Below are 25,236 nucleotides of genomic sequence, written 5' to 3'. Positions count from 1 at the left end.
GAGTTAAGACAAATATTTCATTTTACAATTTGAACCTGTCTGTAAAGAAGTCAATAAGTCTCCCTATCAAACTAATCTTCAAATTAAAATATTTAATACGCATCTCTGCAAGAGCTTGGGTTTGGAAGGCATTAAACTTGAAAAGAAATCCACAAACAAAGCACTTGAATGAGTCTGATGCCCTTCAAGAATTCAGCAAAAGGTAGCAATGAAATCCTCCACCCCTGCATTATACTGGTGGGCAAACTGAAATGGATCTAATAAGGCCTGAGTTTCTTTGTCAGCCTTTTCTTTTTAGGTATTACAAATAATATCAAAACCAGTGATTTCAAAGTAACTGATCTAAAGTCATTGAAGGTTTTAGGGGATCAGATATTAGCTACGGGCGGCATGGTGGCGCAGTGGGTAGCGCTGCTGCCTCGCAGTTGGGAGATCTGGGGACCTGGGTTCGCTTCCCGGGTCCTCCCTGCGTGGAGTTTGCATGTTCTCCCCGTGTCTGCGTGGGTTTCCTCCGGGCGCTCTGGTTTCCTCCCACAGTCCAAAGACATGCAGGTTAGGTGGATTGGCGATTCTAAATTGGCCCTAGTGTGTGCTTGGTGTGTGGGTGTGTTTGTGTGTGTCCTGCAGTGGGTTGGCACCCTGCCCAGGATTGGTTCCCTGCCTTGTGCCCTGTGTTGGCTGGGATTGGCTCCAGCAGACCCCCGTGACCCTGTGTTCGGATTCAGCGGGTTGGAAAATGGATGGATGGATGGATGGATATTAGCTACTGGAATTACAGTAGCCTGTTTCCTCAGCTTTGGAACAAGGAAAACTGAAAATAAAATAAAGAATTGGGCTGAGCTGCTCTGCACACGTTTTCAAGAGTATTCCACTAAGAGTTGGTTTGTTTTAATTTTATAAAAATGTTTTCTACATCTCTTTGAACAAAAAAGTCTCTCTCTTTTATCAGAAACCTTCTGCTTCAAGCATTGCTCATTAAAATCAAATTGCTCAAATCTTCTGTAGAATTCATTAAATCAATTTCCTAAATCAAAGTTAATGTTTTGACTAGAATCCTTTACATGGTTATTTATTTATTTTTTTTGATGGATGCCAGACATATAAAGTTTTAATTGCTGATCAGACTGATCTCAAACTACGCATAGGCAATTTTTGTTCAAGTTTATCCTTTGAATCAAGTTTAGCTTTTTTAATCCCAAACTTCAAATTGCTCTGTGCGGCACATGTCTCATTAGTACTACTTTGTCTAAGAGCCATTTTCTTTTTGTATGATGATGACATTATGGATTTGTTGACACTGGATTTGTTGTGAGTATAGACCTTAATCCTTTTATTTGAGCTAAGCGGGTTTTCACAAAAAGTCACTGATAACATCAAAAAGTCAACCTAAATTTGTGATTGCATTCTTAAATAGATTCCAATCTGTACATTCTTTTAGATTCAAAAACTTAGTTATCTTTTTGTGTAGTTTTCCTCTTTTCATGGCTGCTTTTTAAATGGCGCAAAGGTTTATTTATTACTGTGATCAGAACAGCCTAGCAATGGTTTGGCAGTAAGAGAGGACTTGCTGAAAACCTTGTACCACGTTCATAACCATGCTCACACTTGTAGGATGGCAGCATAAAAACCCAAGCAAAGCTTAAGTGAAATCTGGACTCAGCTATGTCAAACTGCACTTACCTCAAAAACATCTCACACCACCTCTACACAAACTCTCTAGTCAATGAAAAAAACACGATGAACTGTTAAAAACAACCATAATTCCCTGATCCTAAAATAAATGCAAATACTGTTTGTACAGTGATAAAAATAAAACACAAATCAATCCTAAACCTCTCTTGCCTTAACTATAATACATAAATACTAATAAAATGAAGAACAAAAATCAACATACACACACAAAGTCCAATGTAAAGTACAGTTACTGCTGGGAATTAATAATGGATGGTGTGGTCGAAATTTAACATCTTATTAAAGAAAGAAATATCCTCCTATAGGCCAATTCAGTAATCAGCAGGAGAAAAGCTGTTCATTGTATCTTTTAATGACTCCTCGGCAAAATGCCTTGAAGGGAGCATTCTTCAAAAGCAGTCTGTTACAGCCTGGTCAGAATGATCAGAATGGTCCCAGAAACAAAGGATAGAGGTTAATTTTATAAACTGTTGAATTTACATACAGTGTCAATCAATGCATATATTTTACTCTTGTTGGTTCGTTGGTTTACACCCAAATATTTATATAGAATAAAGTCTATTATATTATATTCTGGTTCTTCTTATACCTTTTGAAATTTCTGTGCATATAACAATTGACCATTCTTGTTTATAGGACATCTGCTAATTTCTTAGTCATCTCTTAGTCATCCTTCAGCACATTTTGTATATTACATCAACTTTTCTTCTGGTACATTCTTTATTTACTTGACCATCTCAGTATTTTTCCTGAACCAAATCTTATATTTCAGTGTACATTTTGTTGTTCACTTGACCTTTATTTGGTTTCCCACATTTATTAACCCTTTATGCTATATTTCTTTAAGATGAATGCTATGTTACCCTAAAATTATTCTTCCACTATGGAAGTCAGCAAGGTAAGATAATTTAAATGAAAGCAGACGAACCATTTCAAATAGGGCTAGTCCGAAAATAAGCCAAAATAATCTCGATGGTCAATCCACAAAATAAACTGTGGGAAGTGGATGGAGAAATGTAACCAGATTGGGACATGCTAATGGGTTATTCTTTTTGATAGATGACAGTGATGTTTGTAAATTGCAATAATTATAACTAATTAGGGAAATCTATTTTTTTGTTATTGTTTTTATTATTTAAATGAAAGGTCACTTTTTAAATTATGCAACCCAAAACTAGACGTGACATCTACAGAAAATCACCATCTTCAGGAAAAACTTAAATGCTGCATTTGTTGAGGTCCTTGCTGCATATAGAAAGAAATGTTTCTTTAGGTACATTCAAATATTTTGCCCAAGAAAATGGTCAGATAGATACAACACACACAAAAATATGGTAGAACACGCATGATTGGCTTATGTTGTCCTGATACAAATATTCTATGTTGTAATAGCACTGTAGTGTCCTTGGTCTGGACCTGAGAGGGACACATTACCCAGGTGGCTGAGGACTGTCAGAGGGCACCGGGCTACCTGGACGAACCAGCCATTCAAGACCTCCTAAGAGTGTTAAATGGAAAGATGCAGAAAGAGCACTTAAAGAAGCCCTTCTGAGTCATCTTCCCTGCTGCTAAGGTCCATTGGCCTGGTGTGTAAACTTCAATAAAACTCATCTTTAGACTCAGCACTTGGGTCAGAAGGGAAAAAGTGTGGCAGACGGGTTGCCTATGTTCCTAGGTGTGCAGAGTGAGGTGAGGGAGCCTGACAGCATGTATGTACATTAAACATCTGTGGGCTTGGCAGATATTTAGATGCTCTGTTTTAATCTTAGACCGTTCCAATGGTTATTAATTTATGCAATTGTCCATATATGTGGTCACCTTTTTGCCTCCTCAGCCTCAATTACACAGCTTCTTGTCTGCCCTGTTTACATGTTGCTTTTATAATAGTCAGCCTGTCAGTTATAAGCAGAAAGGCAGTAATGAGATCATGGGTTCACATCCCGGGTCCTCCCTGCTTGGAGAGCACTTTGAGTAGTGAGAAAAGTGCTATATAAATGTAAATAATTATTATTTGGTATTATGTTTGTATTAGGCTTGGTTCGGACATGTGCAGAGGAGAGATGCTGAGTATATTGGGAGAAGGATGCTAAGGATAGAGCTGTCAGCAAAGAGAAAAAGAGGAAGGCCTAGGAGAAGGTTTATGGATGTGGTGAGAAAGGACATGCAGGTGATGGGTGCAACAGAACAAGATGCAGAGGACAGAAAGATATGGAAGAAGAAGATCCGCTGTGGCAACCCCTAACGGGAGCAGCCGAAAGAAGAAGAAGAAGAAGATTGTGTTTGTACTAGGCAGTCCCCGCTGTACTGATTTCTTTCTGGTTAAAAAAAGGGCGCAAGTGGAATAGAACAGTTAAAGAGAAAAGTATGTCCAAAACAAAAGAAACAACAGTAGCAACACAATAACACTTTCAGTGATAAACATGATCCCATGATTAAAAATGAATCAGAACAAATGTAAAGTACCACAGAACTTACAAAACAAACACAGAGATTAAGAGACCTTCTGCCAGTCCCCACTAGAGCAGCGCTTATCTCCTTGGTTGAGTTCAGGGATGTTTGGTTAGGCTTAGTCCTTTGATTTAGCAGGACTGTGCACTTTTCTGTCAGCAAACAAATCAATAGTTTAACCAGTTCAAGTTGCGAATCCTAGGAGAAATAAAAGCAGCCAGATCAAAGCTGTACTCTCATCATTATCTTTTGTAGTGTAAGTGCCATGCAGAATTATCCAGCATTTCATTCAGGTGGAAAGAAGGTTCATTGCAGAAGGACAAAACTGGACTGGTATCCCTACCAGGTTAGGAATTGTTTCCTTGCCAGGGAGGGAGGCCAGAATAATGGAAAGACCAGGGGAGTTAGCCTTTTCAGAGTATATGCTTCCCGAATATGCTAGAGGGCAGTGCTCCTATGTTGCTGCTGCCATTTACCTGCCCATGGGACACGCTGGAAATCGTAGTCCCATGGCACTGCCCAGCTGCGTGCTATACGGTGGGAGGTACAGGGATAAACTATTCCCACTTTGTATAAAGTTCCATCTGACCCAGAAGTACCTCCTACACACTTTGCTCAAACACCAGATGCACTTCCAGGGTCTGGCTTAAAAGGGACTCCTCTTCCTCACCTTAGAAAAATAGTATGGAAATGAAAAGTAATTTGATAATTAGCCAGCCAGCCTGTTAGGAAGCAAAAAACTAAGCACAGACAATTCATATAGAACCAGCTGCATACAACTGTTGCTGTCACTGTAAGTATTCATAATTGGTCATTAGAATTGTTAATTTTACTGTTAATATTTGTTACTGTATGGTTCTGTGGTGCTTCAGACAGTGCTTCAATGTGTCTTTACGTGTCACTTCTTGTCTTCAGCAGTACAACAAAAACACAGAACACAACAACCCCTTTACCACCCCATTAGTAATGTAGCCATGTCCAGGTTTTGGTTCTCTGTTTGAGTTTTCAGTCATAGCCAAGTTTAAAGAGAGCTGGGCATTTGAATTAAATTTTTGTTTTTTATTTTCATATTTTGTGATACTGGTTAGTAATTAGTGTAATGCTATAATTGACTACCAGGGCATTTCTTGATTAAATCAATTAAGATGATTGAACATAATGTTTGTGTAGTTCTGGGTATAGTACTTCTCTTGTGTACAGGATAGTTCTTTGTTCATATTGTTTTGCACTAGAGCTGTTTTCACGTTATGTTAGATGTTGCTGCTAGATCATATCAATTTCTCATTGGGTTATAAGGTAATATCAATGTATCTATCCACATTTTTCCAGTTTTTTGGAAGGTTATTATGAAAAACTTTAGAATAGGGGGTATCTAGGTCTGTCTGTTACTCAGTTACTGCTATACAACAGAACCTTAACAAACACTCTGATTGGTTTTAATAAGACATAGAAAGTACCAATGAGACTTTAAAATCGGGTGTACCTATAATAGTGCAACTATTACCTACTTATTTCAATATGAAAAGAAGCCTTAAAACCACTGTTCCAAAGTGATGGGGGATCCTGTGCACTACTATAGATGATTTTGTCTTTGGGGAGAAGACTCGGTGGTAACTAAAAACAAACTACATGCTGGAGGAGTACCTGTGAGGGTCATCCAAGTGTTTGGACAGATGAAAAAAGTGCAAAGGTGATCTCCATATGTGAAACTGAGAAGAACAAGATGAAGAAAGACATGACTGGGTGCAGTCTGTAGTGTACTTATTTGTTTTTAGAGGTGTTCCCCCATGTGTCCTGTCTGTTTTCTGTTCCAGTGTTTGTTACAATATTTTTAGGTTAATTTGTGACAATTGTGTTATTTTCTACAGTATTTGTGCTCTTGTGCAGATTTCATTTGTCTCATGTAGCTAGGGTAATTCCTTTTGCTTTACTCATCTGGCTGAAAAGAAGACATGCAAAGACACAGTTGCACAAAACATTCCAAATTGGTCAGTACTCCATTGACACATTAAAATAGACTTCTTTTACTTGTCTAAAATCCTTAGGCAATTATGCTTTGTTAGGGCATCTTGGTTAAAAACATAGATTGGGCAGTCAGGTGTCTTCTTATTCTGCAGGAATACAAAAGCTACTTCTCTTCTCAGGGAAATCAAAGCTTATGATCTGTAGACCTATGTATACAAATTTGTTGCAACATTGCATAATAATAAAGCATAATTTGTGCATTTAACAGAACTACTAATATTCTAAAAACCAATAAATATAAGCAGCCTGCTGTTTATTTTGTCAATTTTAATTTAACTTTTTTTAACAAGTAATTCAGGCAGGAATTCCTGCTTCCAACTAGCTAAGATTAAATTACTTATGGGACTATATGCTGTACATCCAATACCTAGATGATTTTTCTTCCTAAACTGATATATACATAAAACTAGGCATCCTTAAAGCTTTCTTGCCACTACCCACCTTTAAAATTTAACCAACAGCCTTTTTATTGCTTGCTGCTGGATGCATTAAGTGGCTACAACTCTGTCCCTATACAAGGTTGCCACCCAGTGGTCATAAGGGAATGATACTTTTTATTGCATTTTGAGACAATCTGTTCTTTAAATAAAATAGTTTTATATTTTTACTTCTTAATACACTTCAATATATTTTTAAATAATGTAGCCTAGAACACTGTTCATATTTACAAAGATGGTAAAAATAATAAAATGCAATACATGCAAAAATAAGAACTTGAATCATATCTCCTCTTGATGCTGTGCATTGTAAAAATGCAAGTGGTTTATCATTGGAGGATGTCTCAGTATATAGTTATTATTCTAGTTATATTTAATGTGCTAATGAAAAATACAGGGCAAAAATTATTGTCCCTTTCTCATCTGTGGTATTTTATGACCAAATAGGACCCATTAAAATTACAACAAAAATACTTTCAAGCAAGTCCACCTATATTCTGAATATTGCTCAGATTTAATATATACATCTTACTGGTCAAATGCCATTAAAAAAACAGTCATTGCTAAAATGGTCAAACGAACCCCTTATTTTCCAGTTTTTACTGAAATTAACACAGTTTAATGTCTCAATGTACTTTTAACCTAAAGCATAGAAAGGGAAACATACTTACTTTCACCACTGTTAAACTATCCTATGAGGCGCCTATAAGGCATAAAGCTGAATCTCAGAAACCCGTTTTCTGATTCTGTTGTGGCATTGGGTCTGCAAGACCTGTTTCTGTCAGAGTTTCTTCCAATTTCCAAGTTCCTTTTGATGACATAGGAATCTGTACAGTGTGGCACTTTGCCATTTTTTTTCAATTTTTCTACCATAAATACCTACACTTTTATGGGTTATAATGATCTATCTATCTTCTTTTGCTAATTGTCTATTTTTTCACCATTATGATAGAAATATGCAGTGTATTATTATCCAAATAATGGCTCAGAAGGTGTAGCAATACAGTTTGTTCTAAAATTGTTTTACACAGACAGGAGGTTTGTAATTAATAAACTATTTGTCATTGGTAGGATAGATAGATAGATAGATAGATAGATAGATAGATAGATAGATAGATAGATAGATAGATAGATAGATAGATAGATAGACATTGGTAGGAATTGTTTGCATCACCTTTCAAAGCTTAATTAACTTCCATTGCTCCCTGAAAAATACTTTTTCGTATACCTCTGAAGATTATTTTTCAGTTTTTGGTAGGCTAAACTTTTCTCTAACCTCTACTAGTTTGCCGCTTACCTTCACTGAACCAGATTTGTTCTGTTATCAACCTTGAATGTTTTTTGAAATTAAACATACTGTATATGTCAACTGTTTATATATGTTCTCGTTAAACCTCCTTAAGAAGTCAAGGGAAAATATGATCTGGTCCTATCTGTCTGTATTTTTTAATTCCCCTTTACTATTCCTGATGCACTTTACCTCCTCCTTCACTGTTCTTTTACTACTAAAATACTGGAAGATTTTTTTTGGGTTGTCTTTCACATTAGCTGCTATATTCCTCTCTAACTGTCTTTTAGCCGCCCTAATATCTTTCTTAATGGACCCCCATGTTCTCATACACCGTATGATTTGCATTGGAGTTATTAGTCTTGTATGCCTTATACAGCTGTTTTTTTCTTTACAGCTTCTTTTAGAACTCTTTATTTATTTGCTAAATTTACTATATTTTCACACAGAATCTGAATTTCAGTAGCTTATACAATCTTTGGACCCAGAGAAAGCATTTGATGGGGTTGAATAGAGATATCTACAGTATTCATTATATTATGTATATCTGGGTTTGGTCCCAGGGTGTCTGTGGATTAGATTGCTTTATACTAGTCTAGAAGTCTGAGTCTGTATAAAGAATATAATATAATATATAATATAATATAAGTAGGCATGGAGCTGGACAGCTTGACATCCATGGCAGAGCGACGGGAGCTCAGCAGGCTCCTATCAATTATGGAGAATCCACTGCATCCACTAAACAGTGTCATCTCCAGACAGAGGAGTAATTTCAGCGACAGACTGCTGTCACTGTCCTGCTCCACTGACAGACTGAGGAGATTGTTCCTCCCCCAAACTATGCATATCTATCTATCTATCTATCTATCTATCTATCTATCTATCTATCTATCTATCTATCTATCTATCTATCTATCTATCTATCTATCTATCTATCTATCTATCTATCTATCTATCTATCTATCTATCTAGAATATGTTTGGGTCATTTCATGTGAAACCAGACAAGCATGTCCATTATCAGTAATGCTTTTTGCTATTGCTATTGAACCTCTAGGTATATATTTTCAAAAGCAGTCAGAGGTAATAGGGATCTTTAAGCTTGAACTTGAACAAAAATATATTTTACATTGATGATATCACGCACATGCACGGAAAGGTCTGCAAGAATGAGCGTGGCCTGAAAATCCATTAAGTCAGAATAAAATGCCTGTGCAGGGAAGTGTAGCGCATCTACAGCATCTATTCTTGGTGAGACTCAGGAGGAGACCAGCCCGGTGACACCCCACAGTGCCCAGAACCTTCAAATGCTTAGCTCTCCTGCCCCTAGCAAAGTTGTTCAGCAGCATCAGATTAAATGGCCTCTAGCTAATCAGCACAGGATGTGGCACCAGTTTGAAAAGGATGTAGCCAGAATCATCAACACAGCAGCAAAGAGAGATGTAGATAAATGACTCCACACTTTAACCACAATCATTGTTAGCTTTGCGTCAGAGAAGTTTGGTGTTGAGGAGCACAAGACAACTAGATCCATTTACACCTTGAATCACAGAGCAGAGAAAATCCAACAATTGCAGCAAGAGCTTTGGACGCTGGCAAGACAGTTCAAGGAGGAGAAAAGAAAGGAGGAGGAGAAACCACCTCTTGATGAGCTTTGCCATATCATTAGGAAGAAACATATGACCCTGAGTAGAGCAGGATGGCACAGGAGACAAAGGATAGAGAAAGCCAAGAAGCTAACTGCTTTCTTAGCAGACTGTATCCAGCAGAGAGTGCCATTTCTTCCTGGAATGTGTTTCTTGATGCAGAATTCACTAGAACCCAAATACAATACCTTTTGTACCCAGCAGAAAATAATTACAAAAGAAAGAACTATGGAAAAAAATATATATATGTATTTAACTTACTTTAACAGGTAACATTCATTCCCAGAAACATAATGCAAAACCCTGTATACATACATTCTGTATTTAGGCTGGAGAGAAACATTGGGACATCACAGCAAGTGAGCAAATGCTGATGAGTTAGATGTCTCATCCAGCAGCGATGGCATAGTGATGCTTCTGACATCGTGCTGGATCCTCGTCATTATAAACACTCACATAATTACACATTCATAGAATTCATGTCAGAACTGACTGGTTATTAATACCTTCATAAACACTGGGTTCTGTAACCATATTGCTTAACGCTAGAATCACTGAAGCCTACAAAAAACTCATAATCCTGGGCCACCTTAAATTCCTTCGCACCTTTAGTGTCTTTTGTTTTGCAAATGTGTTGATCACCACAAGCAGCAAGCAGCCTGCTATCCCATCCCCCCACCACTGTAGATCAACTCAGACAAAAAGTTCTCCCAGCTCAAGTCTGTTTATCTGGGTATGAGGTGCCTGGAGTTGTATAGGGTAAATAATATATTGTTATTTGCAACACATTCATTTCATGTGTGTTCCATGTCTATAACAATCTGGGTAAATGTAGGGTGACAGGAAATGCGAAGCAAGAAATGTTGAACACATACCTAAAACAAAGTTTTTTTATGTTATAGTACTAATGACAAAATTTTGACATGAAGTGAATGTGTGAATTTTGACATGTGTGAAGACTGAAGTCCAAATATCAAATAAACACTTTCACAAAAGGTACTGTATAACAAAACAAGTGTGCTTTTAGTCTAGAATATAACCGAAGAAAAAGAAATCGGGTTGGGGTACGATGCTGACATGACTGCTTGGGTGGTGCAGCAGTAAGAACTGCTGACTCATAATCATGAGGTTGCGGATTTGATTCTGGGTGCTTCCTAGATTTACTGTTTTGAGTAGTGAGCTACTCTATTTGTTACTGTATAGAATAAAAACATACATTTTATTTGAGTCTGTAACAGCTAGTGTAAATTTATGATACTTGTAAAGGCTAGCATTTTTTTTTAATTCAGTTTTATTCTCTCAGTCATGTTCACGCTCCCCCCAATCTGACACTGCTGTTTTCAAATAAAGACGTGCTATAACAGAGGTGAACTCAGATGAGAATGAGAAGCCCTTTCTGCAAGAAACGTCTACTCAAACATAAGAACAACATAGCTGCACCAGCAATGAAACAGCAGAGCTTACAAGCTCACCAAGGTATCGTGCTTTCTATTTGCAATTACGTTTCTTGATGATCTTTATATAAAAAAACCTCCGGAAGATGATGCAAGTGATTTGGTGAAGGGGATAGTAGCAGTACAGTAGAGGCAGGCAGAGGGGATCTGGATACCCAAGGAAGAGAATTCATCTCAGCTGGAGCAGTTCAGATCCATCTTGCTTCTCAGTATGGAGGGGAAGATCTTCTATAACATCCTATCTAGAAGGATTACATATTTCCTTCTTAAGAATGGGTACATTGACACTTCAGTACAGAAAGATGGGATTTCTGGAGTTCCAGGGTGCCCCGGACAAACAGGAGTTGTGACCCAGCTGATCAGGGATGCATGCAAAGGGTCATGATCATGCCAAAACATATGGCTGAATACCCCACAAGCTGGTTGAATCAACTCTAGATCAATACCATGTTCCCAGTAAGATCAAGGACCTCATAAAGAACTACTATGGGAACGTCAGGATTAGAGTCACAGCTGGAAACATGACATATGACTGGCACTGGCTTGAGAAAGGGATCATAACTGGGTGTACCATCTCTGTTATTCTCTTTGCCATTGCCATGAACATGGTGATCAAGGCAGCTGAAACTGAGTGCACTGACCCAATATCCAAGCCTTGCACTTGGCAGCTCCCCATCAGAGCATTCATGGACGACTTGAGTGTCACCACTACATACAGTGCATCCGGAAAGTATTCACAGCGCATCACTTTTTCCACATTTTGTTATGTTACAGCCTTATTCCAAAATGGATTAAATTCATTTTTCCCCAGAATTCTACACACAACACCCCATAATGACAACATGAAAAAAGTTTACTTGAGATTTTTGCAAATTTATTAAAAATAAAAAAACTGAGAAATCACATGTACATAAGTATTCACAGCCTTTGCTCAATACTTTGTTGATGCACCTTTGGCAGCAATTAGAGCCTCAAGTCTTTTTGAATATGATGCCACAAGCTTGGCACACCTATCCTTGGCCAGTTTCGCCCATTCCTCTTTGCAGCACCTCTCAAGCTCCATCAGTTTGGATGGGAAGCGTCGGTGCACAGCCATTTTAAGATCTCTCCAGAGATGTTCGATCGGATTCAAGTCTGGGCTCTGGCTGGGCCACTCAGGGACATTCACAGAGTTGTCCTGAAGCCACTCCTTTGATATCTTGGCTGTGTGCTTAGGGTCGTTGTCCTGCTAAAAGATGAACCATCACCCCAGTCTGAGCTCAAGAGCGCTCTGGAGCAGGTTTTCATCCAGAATGTCTCTGTACATTGCTGCAGTCATCTTTCCCTTTATCCTGACTAGTTTCCCAGTCCCTGCCACTGAAAAACATCCCCACAGCATGATGCTGCCACCACCATGCTTCACTATAGGGATGGTATTGGCGTGGTGATGAGCGGTGCCTGGTTTTTCCTCCAAACGTGACGCCTGGCATTCACACCAAAGAGTTCAATCATTTTCTTTCTCATGGTCTGAGAGTCCTTCAGGTGCCTTTTGGCAAACTCCAGACGGGCTGCCATGTGCCTTTTACTAAGGAGTGGCTTCCGTCTGGCCACTCTACCATACAGGCCTGATTGGTGGATTGCTGCAGAGATGGTTGTCCTTCTGGAAGGTTCTCCTCTCTCCACAGAGGACCTCTGGAGCTCTGACAGAGTGACCATCAGGTTCTTGGTCACCTCCCTGACTAAGGCCCTTCTCCCCCGATCGTTCAGTTTAGATGGCTGGCCAGCTCAAGGAAGAGTCCTGGTGGTTTCGAACTTCTTCCACTTACGGATGATGGAGGCCACTGTGCTCATTGGGACCTTCAAAGCAGCAGACATTTTTCTGTAACCTTCCCCAGATTTGTGCCTCGAGACAATCCTGTCTCGGAGGTCTACAGACAATTCCTATGACTTTATGCTTGGTTTGTGCTCTGACATGAACTGTCAACTGTGGGACCTTATATAGACAGGTGTGTGCCTTTCCAAATCATGTCCAATCAACTGAATTTACCACAGGTGGACTCCAATGAAGCTGCAGAAACATCTTAAGAATGATCAAGGGAAACAGGATGTACCTGAGCTCAATTTTGAGCTTCATGGCAAAGGCTGTGAATACTTATGTACATGTGCTTTCTCAATTTTTTTATTTTTAATAAATTTGCAAAAACCTCACGTAAACTTTTTTCATGTTGTCATTATGGGGTGTTGTGTGTAGAATTCTGAGGAAAAAAATGAATTTAATCCATTTTGGAATAAGGCTGTAACATAAGAAAATGTGGAAAAAGTGATGCGCTGTGAATACTTTCCGGATGCACTGTAAGTGCCTGGTGGCAGGTGGATCCTCTAGGACCTGAAAAAGCTCATATCCTGGGCAAGAATAAGCTTCAAACCAGCAAAATACAGGGCCATGGTGGTGGACAAGTTTCATTTTTTTGTGGACATCATTGCCATTACAGAGAAACCAGTCAGAAGCCTAGGCAAGGTCTTTGACTGTAGCCTCTGTACGACAAGACCCATGGCAAGGACAAATTCCTTCTAGTCCTGGGAAAGTGTGTGCAGGTGTGGAGGAGCAAACCAGCAGGATGATGGGCATGCGGCAGCAGGGAACATGGACAAGGTGGGAGGGAGTGCTGGAGAGGAAATTATCTTGGGGCGAAATCTAGCAAGATGAAACCCAGCATATCAAGTTCATGGTTCAAGCCGTGTATGATATTCTACCCAGCCCAGTAAATCTACATACCTGGGGCAAGACTGAGTCTCCAGTATGTCCTCTCTGTACTACAAAGGGTTCACTGGAGCACATCCTCAGTAGCTGCATAGTAGCCCTCAGTGAGGGCCGCTAGTACTGGTGACACGACCAGGTGCTCAAGTCAGTGGCAGAGGGCATCTCTAGCGCTATGGCTAATAATAGAATCATTTCCAGCCAAAGGGGCATCACCTTTGTCAGGACAGGAGAGCAGTTTCAGCCACAGCCTTTAGTAGCAGCCAGCCTGCTCACCTCAGCGTTGGACTGGGAATTACGAGTAGACCTGGGCAGATAGCTCAAGTTCCCAGACCATGTTACAACAACTTCTTTGAGTTGGGTTTAGAGGCTTTGTTGGCCGCACTTCATGCAAGGTCTACATATTGCTTGGCATAAGAGGAGCTGCATAGCCATAAAGTCTGCCATAGAGGCAACAGAGAGGGCCTCTAGATGGCTTTAGATCAGTAGGTCTGAGTCATGGGCTATTGCTGCTGGGACACAAGCCAGGGCCTGATTAACCCTGGCTGGGTCACTTGAGCAAGGGTGTCTGATGTTCGAGACCCGAAACACCCAATGAACTCAGAAAACATCACTGATGATGTTTTCTAGCAATCCTTGGATGTATCTTTAGACTGCAGACCAATTATTATCTTAGCCATTTGTATTAATTTTGCTCAGGGAATTTAACAGATAATTTAAATCCAGAGATTTTATCTATCTATCTATCTATCTATCTTCTATCTATCTATCCTATCTATCTATCTATCTATCTACTCTATCTATCTATCTATCTATCTATCTATCTCATCAAGAGTGTGCATTTCTAGTGATTTTTTTTTTTTTTGCATACTAGACCAAACTAGATCATTTCTCATTGATTCACTCAATCAAAACAGTTCAAATACCTGGAAATTATTATTACAAGAAAAGAAAACTATCTATTTAAACTCTTTACTTTTGTCAGTATGATGGATAACATTAAAATAAAATGTTGAATGTTCTTTATATTTTCCATAATCTTCTGCGTATTTGTGTGTATACAAAGGCCCAAACCCCTTACAAACAACCTTACAAACACAAGTCCCCAGTTCAAATGAAATGTTTATTTTAACAAATACCTTCAATACAGGCTTTTTGTCAAAAACACAATTACAATTACAATTCTTTCTTTCTTTCTTTCTTTCTTTCTTTCTTTCTTTCTTTCTTTCTTTCTTTCTTTCTTTCTTTCTTTCTTTCTTTCTTTCTTTCTTGTGTGAAAAAAACAAGGAAAATGCATGCAATAATTGTGGTGAAGACTTTGAAAATGCAAGTTCACAACAGAACTGACAAATTTGGTGGAATTTCTGGTTTTGGGTCCTTCCAGAAGGAACAGGTGTGTCCAGGTGAATGGATATCAGGAGTGACATCAGAGGTGTTATAGCCATCAATCATCCAGTCCGCAGAGTTGGAAAGAAAAAAAAAAGCATTAGGACACAGCACCAACTCCTGGAACAGCAGTAAAATTACAGTCACTAGAGCCAAGCCAATGACAAACCTCCCCTCTCAGCCCAGACCCATTGGGTCTGAATGAAAAAGAGAAAAAGCATTGATGCTGGCATGGAGAGGACTATAAAAATAAATTCACATTCCTGGATGTAGTACTTTAATTGGTGTATAGCCCAAGGCTTTTCTTTCCACCATTGCATACCTGGTCTGCTGGTCAAGTAGTTTCTAGCTCAGGAACATGGGGAGGTTTAACAATGTTGACGGTTTAGCTCAGGATGGCACCTGGACCAATGTCCATCTATCCATTATCCAACCTGCTATATATCCTATCTACAGGGTCACGGGGGCCTGCTGGAGCCAATCCCAGCCAACACAGGACGCAAGGCAGGAAACAAACCCTGGGCAGAGTGCCAGCCCACTATAGGGCGCTCACACACACACACACCAAGCACACACTAGGGACAATTTAGAATCGCCAATGCACCTAATCTGCATGTCTTTGGACTGTGGGGGGAAACCAGAGTACCCGGAGGAAACCCACGCAGACACAGGGAGAACATGCAAACTCCATGCAGGGAGGACCCGGGAAGTGAACCCAGGTCTCCTAACTGCAAGGCAGCCTTGACCAATGTCCAAAGTGTAAATCTGTAAGATAAATGGCAGAGAAAAGTCAAGAGTCATCAATACAGGTGCTGACATAAGAACCTGTTTTAGGTCACAGAATTTGAAGTCTGTTTTAGCATTCCATAGCACAGTGTCAGGGGCCCACTTCTTTGTGAGGTCTGTTAAGGGTGCCGCCCTCTCAAAAAAATGAGAAACCATCTTTGGATTAAGGCTATTAAGTTCAGTTCTGGTGTTAGCAATCAGAAGTTCATAACTAATTTTACTAAATAACATAGTGGTTGTACAGTTGTCTCCAGCTGTTTAAATGCATCCCAGTATATTGCTTTATACTGGCCCAAAAGTGAATGTGTGCTGTAAAGGTTCCTGTCATAAATCTAGTGTACATTGACTTTATGTTTCTGAGATACCTGTGCAATTAGGCCACAGTTGCAGCACTTTTTATATAAAGCAGAGGATGTAAAACCCTGGCAAACCTAGTAGAGATGATTAAAACAAAGCAGCTTTATTATGGGATGCAAACACTCCTTCTCAAAAACTGTGATATTATCTACAAAGAAAAAAGACTTTCAAGTAATATTATTTTAAACTACGAGGAAACATAAAATAATACACCAGAAATGATAAAAGTCATAGTTGATGGTATTGAAAGATGCAGCAGCAAAATTCTGATAGCTGAACATTGTTGTGACTAAAACAGTCCTTAGTTGTCTAAAAGGATACACTACAATAATAAGTCATTATTTAAAAGAAAAAAAATTTTGTTTTAAATTAACATTTTAAACTAACAGTCTCAATCAACTCTACTAATGTACAACTTTAATAATCAAGGATGTGGTTGCATTCACAATCAACCAATTGCAATAAGTCTTATCTCAAAAAACAATTAGTATACACCTGATGTCAATTAAAGTAACTCTGACTAAGCTCAGATAAAGTTTGGCTGTTCCCGTAGGATTATTCTGATGTCTTGTTGGTTGCACAAAATTCCAAAAGCCATGGTCCTCAAAGATCTTTTAAAACACGAACAGCATCTCATCTTTGAAAAGTATTAATAAAGACGAGGTGCAAAACGTTCCCAAATCATTAAACATCCCATGGAGCATGGTGAAGACAGTCATCAACAAGTGGAAAAATATGGCTCAGCAGTGACTCTACCAAGATCAGGACGTCCCTTCAAGATTGATAAGAAGACAAGGAGAAAACTGGTCAAGGAGGCCACCAAGACACCTACAGCAACTTTAAAGGAGCTGCAGGATTCTATGGCAAGTACTGTTTTTTCCCTATATGTAACAACAATCAGTTGTATTCTTCATATGTCTGGGCTGTGGGGTAGTGTAGCAAGACAAAAGCCCATTCTCACAAAGAAAAACATCCAAGCCTGGCTAAACCTTGAAAAAAGGTATACCTAATCTCCCATAACCATGAGGAAAAATGTATTATGGTTTAATAAGATCAAGATTGAACTATTTGGCCATAATTCCAAAAGGTATGTTTGGTGCAAAAACTACATGCCACTTCATCAAAAGAACACCATACCCACAGTGAAGCATGGTGGAGACAGCATTATGCTTTGGGGCTGCTTTCCTTCAGCTGGAACTGAGGCTTTCGTCATGGTAGATGGAATCATGAATAGCTCCAAGTATCAGTCAATTTTGATGTGAAACCTTCAAGCATCTGCTAGGAAGCTGAAGATAAAGAGGAAAATCATCTTTCAGCATGACAACAACACAAAGCACACCTGTACATAAAAATCAACAAAGCAATGGCTTCATCAAACGAGGATCAATGTTCTGCAATGGGCCAGCCACAGCCCAGACCTTAATCCAAATGAGAATCTGTGGGGTGACCTGAAGAGAGCTGTGCACAGGAGATGCCCTTGTAATTTGACAGATCTGAAAATGTTTGGCAAGGAGTGGGCAAAAATTGCCAAGTCCAGATGTGCCAAACTGATAGACTCTAACATAGAAAGACTGAGTTCTGTAATAAAAGCAAATGGTGCTTCAACCAAGTATTAGTTTAGGGGGTGTGCACACTAATGCAACTAGGTTTTTGTATGATTTTGTTTTTCATTTTTTCACTTAACAGTTTCTGATTCACCTTCTTTGTATAGATTGCAATTTTGTAATAAAGGTAGAATTAGTTCTGAAAGGATTTACCTTGGTTTCATTTTTTATTACACAAAATCTGCAATTTTGGCAGAGGTGTGTAAACTTTTCATATCCACTCTATATTCATTCTATTTTTAATGTGTTACTTATTTTACTTTTGCACTTAAACTTTAGGTTACAATTTATGTTGCTATGCAAATTCATTTTTGCACTGTTGTTTGTCCCTTCATGTACAACTGTAAACCTGGCCTATCCTAAACTCTCTTTCCTCCAGTTCCCTCGTTTAAATTATTCTCAACTAATCTTATGTATGTCATTTGTCCCTACACGTGTAATGACAACTAGATCAACCACTGCTCTGGCCAAGAGGCTATCTACCCTTCCAGGGAAGTCTCCCACCTATCCTCCCTGGAAGGCAACACAACGTGCAAGATTCTCTGTCTCTGGAGCAAACTTGCACTTACCTGTAAATCCCGCTAATGATTGAGTCCCCAACTACCAACACCTCTCTCTTTCTGGGGACTGATTTTGATGTGGTCTGTTGGGGATCCTCATGCCTCTCTACCACCTCAGAATCGTCAGAGACACCATCTAGCTCCAAAAGGTCCTGAAAACAGTTTGACACTTCTAATTCTGGGGTTGATGCCCCTGGATAGTGTGCACCCTTTGCCTTGCACCTTGTGACCATTACCCACCTAGTAATCCAGTAATCATCTATGGAAATCTTTTGCACAAATTTATGTGTGATGTCCAAGAAAAAATAAACAAATAAAGTACACAGAAAAGTTTTTTAAAACATGGACCACCAATGGTATTAATACACCTCTATAGCTAAGTCTTGGAGCTGCATTATACCTTCTTGATCATTTTATGAAAAGTCTTCCTTATTGTGGTGACATTATAAGTGGCTAGTGGCGTCTATGTCTTGTAATAAAGGTAGCAACACCTTAAACATTTTCTTCAGTACACATGAACTTCTAGATGTTATGGTCTTTGAGAATGGCACAGCATTTACTGTACATGTGTTGAATTGTAAGTGCTCATTAAAGAAAATGGAATACTGCATTTGACAGTGGCCTCCTGTAATCCATCACTAAGTAGGCAGAGTAAATTGTACAAACAAGATAGAATGCGATAAGGATAACTGTAGCTATAGAGCAGCTACCATGTCTCACTATATTTTACTAGCTCACTACAAATACATCATACTCAGTTTTCCACTGGGAAACACCTGGGCATTAATGGACAGATGACTGACAATTGTACTTGATCATCCTCACTAAAAAGTCCATGGTGATGTGCATGAAAAGAATTTACAAGATACCATGGAGGTATGCTTTGGCAGTTTCAACCCTTGGAGACCGGTGTATTCTAATAACTTTGTTTAAGAGCAATACTAAGTACCAGCAGTTCTGGAATAAGCGAATAATCCTGTGTTCTACCATGAGCAAACAGAAGGTGGAGTCATTCATCATCATTCAATTGAGCAGCTTTGACACTAGGCATGACAGATGCACATCCAGATGTTAGCGTGTGCTGTGGTGTGAAATTTTGTATATAAGTTGATAAATACTTTGTATATTTTTATTCGTAAATCAGAGAAAGCAAATGTAATATTAGTGTTTTATTTTATTGATATGTTTTCATGTCTATTGCAAGAGTCTTTAGGATTGAATTAGGAGAATTTTATGACAGGGTTGATGGAAGTGCCTAAAACTATGCAACTGTTGTTACAGTTCTGCCTTTGTCCAGAAATGGTTTCATAAGCTTTATGGCTTTAGTCTTGGAAAGTCTTTCTCCTGTGGGGTTTCTCCTTGTGTAGGGTGCGACAGGAGCTTCCATCTGCAGCTGAAGTCACTTCACTACATATGTACTTAGTGAGCATGCCCGTGTCAATGAAACAGAGGAAGCTCTGCAGTTTACTCGTGACTTTACACTGTAGGAAAATAAGTAAATAAATCAGGGTAAATAACATTCAATCTGTCTTTTATATAAGTAACATAAGCATGGTTTTCATATAAAGACCATCACAAAACCTAATCACAAACAGGACTTTGCACAATACCTTGGCAAGCTCTGTAAGCCATGCTGTTGAAGGAGAGGTGTGGGACTGTTGGTGCAGCTGGATTGTTCTTATATGTGAGTGGATGTTTCTTGCGGGAAGGGCTTCTGTTCTCATCCTCATCTGAGTTCACCTCTGCCATAGTACATCTTTATTTGAAAACAGCAGTGTCAGATCAGGGGGATCCTGAACACGACTGAGAGAATAAAACTGAATAAAAAAAAAAAACGCTAACCTTTACAAGTACCATACATTTACACAGGCTGTTACAGACACAAATTAAATGTATGTTTTTATTCTATAATAGTACGAATAACAGCAGTTCACTTCTCAAAAAAGAGGTGTCCGGGATCAAACCAGCAACCTTTTGATTACCAGTCAGCAGTTCTTAGCACTGCACCATATTAAGGACATGTCAATTTCGCACCCTAACGTGAGTTCTTTTTCTGCAGTTATATTCTTGAATAAAAGCGCACTTGTTTTGTTATACTTGTACATTTTGAGAAAGTGTTTATTTGACATTTGGACTTCAGGCTTCACATGTTATACACTTCATGCTTACATTTTGTCAATTATTTCTTAAACATGGAAAATGTTTCTGTTTTAACAATGTGTTTACATAGATTGTTATAGACACAGAACACACATGAAATGCATGTATTCCAAATAACAATATATTACTTTCCCTATACAACTCCTGGCAACTCACATGCAGGTAAACAGACTTGAGCTGAGAGAACTTTCTGCACTTTCTGCGTTGGTGGGGGGATGGGATAGCAGGCTACTTGCTGCTTGTGTTGATCGACACATTTACAACACAAAAGATGCTGACAGAGAGGTGCGAACGGATTTAAGGTATGCCAGAATTACACGTTTTTTCATAGGCTTTGGTAATTCTAGTGTTAATTCAAAAGGCTGCAAAATATTTGTTGTCACACACACATGATTAGGGGCAGCCAAAGGCTCCAAGAGACAGTGAAAGTACAAAGATCAGAGGGCTGGAAATGAGTACTAATGCCTTTTCTCCTCTTCCTGCAGACCTACCAAAGATTAATTGTGATTCCCCACTAAAATCAGAAAAAAACATACCACATACCTGGTTTCCATCCTCCACCAATGACGTCACTTCCGGCCATTTCCTGATGAAGCCACTTCCTTCCAACCCTGATGATATCACTTCCTGCCATTTCCCAATGAGGCCACTTCTGTCCATCTCCGATGACATCATGGCAGGCCATTCCCGATAGCGTCATGTCCATCCATCTCCGATGACGTCACTTCCATCCATCTGCAATGATGTCACTTCTGCTTCCTTTTTCCAGTCATTACGTCATATCCATCAGCCATTTTGTCTGTATTATTTCCTGTACATTCACTATATAAACCAGTCTCTGCATATTCTGATTGTCAACTGTAATTTTTTGCAGGTGACCCACTTTCAAACCTTTTTTCAACTTCTCCAAGGTAGATGATTATACAGGGAACATTCCCCAAAACTTTATGATTATATTTGTGTGATTATTTCGTGACAAATTGTTGTAGTCGGCAGGATTTGTCTCGAAGATGAAACTCAGACAGGCCTTGTATATTTCCACTCTGGACCTCACAAAGGGCTACTGGCAGGTGCCCTTGGAGGAATCCAGTCACAAGAAAACTGCCTTCACCACCCCAGACAGGCTTTTTGAATTTACCAGACTCCCCTTCAGTCTCCATGGGGCACCGCTGACCTTTCAGCAAATGATGGACCAAATTTTGCGTCCCCATTCAGCGGGTATCTTGATGATGTGGTCATTTTCAATAGCGATTGGAAGTCTCATCTCGATCGCTTATGGGCTGTCCTTGATAGTTTACACATTGCGGGTCTGACAGCCAACCTGAAGAAGTACAGACTGGGCATGTCAGAGGCTAATTATCTGGGTTACTCAATGGAGAATGGCCTAATTAGACCACAGATGGACAAGGTGGGGGAGGTGCTTGTGGAGGAAGAGCACCCCCTCATGTTTCTCAGCAGGAAGCTGTTACCCAGGGAGTATAATTATTCGACTATTGAAAAAGAGTGCTTGGCAATTAAGTAGGCTGTAGAGGGCTTCCTCTACTACCTCTGGGGTCGACAGTTCACTCTCGTAACTGATCAAGCCCTGCTTCAGTAGCTTTATTGACAGAAGGACACAAATGGCCACCTCACTCTGTGGTCTCTTAGTTTACAGCCTTTCAACTTTGATGTGCACCACCAGCCTGGCTCTGCACATGTGAATGCAGGCGTCCTCTCCCGCCTAGTCGAACCCAATCAGGCAGCCTGCTGTGTCCGAAGCTGGGGGAGGGGATGTGACATGTATGCAGCCCCGCCACACTACACGTCCTGCTTCAACAGCGCATTCGTGGCCCCGTCACACAGTAGAGCATCCGTTGGCCATAGAAAACTCATCAGCACACAACAAGTTCGCTCACAGCTGTAGCGTACGTCGGCCAGGGACTGATCACCGACACAGGGACAGTATTGTAATTCGGGCAATTACCTGGCCCACTTTCTCTTTGTCCCCTCACCTTCAGGACAATCCGATTCCAATCCCAGATCCGCAGCCATGGGATCAACCTGAGGAAGAGGATTATCAGTACCTGGACTGATGGAGGGAGCTGAGGTGGAATGACTAATGAAGACACAGCTTGCTTGCTGTGTTTGTGTGTTATAAAGAGGTAACTCCCACCTCAATAAAAATGCTTGCTGTTCCTGTTTGAGGTTGTTAATAAACCTGATCATTCTGAAGATTGCGACTCAGCCTCCTGTTTTTGGGGTGTGAGACAGTGACTCACACGTCACACCCTATACAACTCCAGACACCTTACACACAGATAAACACACTTGAGCTGGGAGAACTTCAGCTCCGTCAGAAGGGGAGGGGTTTTGGAATAGCAGGCTGCTTGTGCTGATCAATACATTTGCAAAACAAAAGACACTGATGAGGAGGTGAGAAGGAATTTAAGGTGGTCTGGGATTATGAGTTTTTTCGTAGTCTTCAGGGGTTCTAGTGTTAATTTTCTGGTAAACCTGACACACTATCACTTATCTACACTGAAGGACTATGGGATTTAACGTGCATCTAAGGAGTTAAATTCAAATCAGGTCACTTTAATTCCCACCATTTTCAGACCTGAAATGTACCCATGTTTAAAAAGGCAAACTTGAATATCCTAGTCAAATCCACTGGCAAAACTGGCACACTTGGTCATCCGTTGTACTGTACAAAATGATCTGAAATAATTAAAGGGCACAGAAGAGAGCTAAATTGGGTTTTCCGTTTTTATTATCTAGATAAGCGATAGAGTGTGCCAGGTTTACCAGAGAATTATATTAGTGTACCCACATTGGAATGGGCAAACTGAACATGCAAACAATCATATCTCCTCAGGAACTTTGTACAAGTGTGCAGACATATAAACATAAAGCACGTACCTAAGCCCTTTGAGCCAGATAACCCTTCCATAACCCTAATCTTAACCATTGTGTAACGAGGCATGCGATAGGCCTTTATGTGATTAACGTTGTGTGCATTATTGCAATATTACAGGCTGCAATTAGACCCATCTCCAATCATCCCACACTTCATTATTAAATAAAATCCCTCCCGTCTGATTTTTATATCACCATGCTACAAGAGATAGAAGTGATGTCAAACTGAAGCACCATAGCTTTGGTAAAGGAGTAATTAGGTGTAATTTTTTAATATAACTTTATCTCGTACGTATGTAAAAGTATCCCGTATGTACATGAAAACATCTCGCATGTACGCGATAAGGGTTATCCCATCATTTTTTTCACTGTGCGGTTCAGAGACTCCCTACTATATATAATCATTTTGTTTAATAGCTCTAAAGTTTCTTTAAATATACTGAGCTTTTTATTCTGTGAGTCCATACCTGATTCTGTTGTGCCATTGTTCCGTGTTGGAAAACATGTTCAGTTCCTTTTCTTTTTCGAATTGGTAAAACTTTACAGCTGCTCTTCTTCTTTTTCTCTTTCTTTTTTTACAAACTGTGGGAGGTCATGGGGCGGACTGTGGAAGGCCGAGTCTTCAACCTGCAGCTGAACCGAGTACCTGGCACCTTGCTTTAAGTTTGGCACCTTGAAACACTTTCTTCCAGGACTGGCAGTCGGCAATGCTGTCAGTGTGTCTTGTGCACCAACCCACGTGCTGTAATGAAAAAAAAACAAAACAAAAGTGCACCGTTTTAACTATTTACATGAGAACATACTAATAGTTATGTTTTTCATCGACTGCTTTTACTTTGGCATAGCGCTAAGGCACTATACCACACACCCTTCCCCTTAAGCTTCAAGTCGACACAGGTGGGATTAGTAATCGCCCAACTGATTCTCTTTGCCCAGTATATGATGTGTCTTGAACCTATAAGGCTAAAGCACAAGGTGACACGTGAGTGTCTGTAAATTTCATCATCTGCATCCACTGCATTGGTCGGTGGTTGCTCTCCACCACAAACTCGTTCCCTAACATATAGTATTTTAAACTATCTATGGCCCATTATATTTCAAATGCCTCCTTCTCAACCACCACATTTTTTTTCCTCTGGAAAAAGTTTCCTGCTGATAAACAGCACCAGCCTTCTGTCTTGCCCTTCTCCTTGCAGAAGTACCACTCCTAAACCTTACCCTGATGCATCTACCTGCAAAATAAAAGGACATTCATGGGCAAACAGTCTCCATGCTCAAAATAAAGATTCCAGACTAGGGTATGACCTTTGATACTGAACCACTTTAAAACCTTCTTTAAAAATGACCACAATAATATTTCTAGATTGTAACAGGACTTGTTGATAAGAGCAATTGATGATTCTTATTATGTCAAGAAGACTGAACTGTATTTAACAAAATCTCCTTTTAAACTAAGACTTAGGATAAATCTGGTAACTCTTATGATGATGTTAAAAGCTTAGTTAAAAACTTAGATTAGTTGTTCTGATAGATCATAAGGGAGAAATTATAAGGGAAAGAAAAAAAGTGCCTGAAACTGCCTGCCTGTTAAGCTAAGAACACCCTGACTTCATCTGAACCAGTATATTTTGGACTAGAAAATGAAATCATATATAACATTTAACTTTGTACTTTGTTCTGTAATAACAGTTTACATATCAAAAGTTTGATTTCTTATACTGAGGACTTTTAATATGTTTAACTAGTTTGGATCTTTACATAA

General features: G+C 39.5%; 1 protein-coding gene across 3 annotated transcripts in view; it reads right to left on the bottom strand.

Moving 5' to 3' along the window:
* LOC114658054 (uncharacterized) overlaps positions 1-25,236 on the bottom strand; it is a 107,281-nt gene that overhangs the window by 743 nt on the left and 81,302 nt on the right. Inside the window, exons 3-4 of one of the 3 annotated variants that reach the window (XR_003717299.2) lie at positions 23,942-24,216; positions 1-4,338 (exon numbers count right to left, since the gene is read on the bottom strand). The exon at positions 1-4,338 is cut by the window's left edge and continues 743 nt beyond it. The gene's annotated coding sequence lies outside the window, so the exon portion shown is untranslated. Of the gene's footprint in view, positions 4,339-13,288; positions 24,217-25,236 lie in introns of those variants that run through there. The other 2 variants (XR_003717300.2, XR_003717298.2) reach the window with 2 other exon arrangements.

This window comes from Erpetoichthys calabaricus, chromosome 9 (genome assembly GCF_900747795.2).
Source record: "Erpetoichthys calabaricus chromosome 9, fErpCal1.3, whole genome shotgun sequence".
In the NCBI taxonomy this organism is placed as follows: Eukaryota; Metazoa; Chordata; class Cladistia; order Polypteriformes; family Polypteridae; genus Erpetoichthys; species Erpetoichthys calabaricus.
Note: the sequence above shows the minus strand (reverse complement) of the source record. Positions and strands in the feature narration are given on the sequence as shown.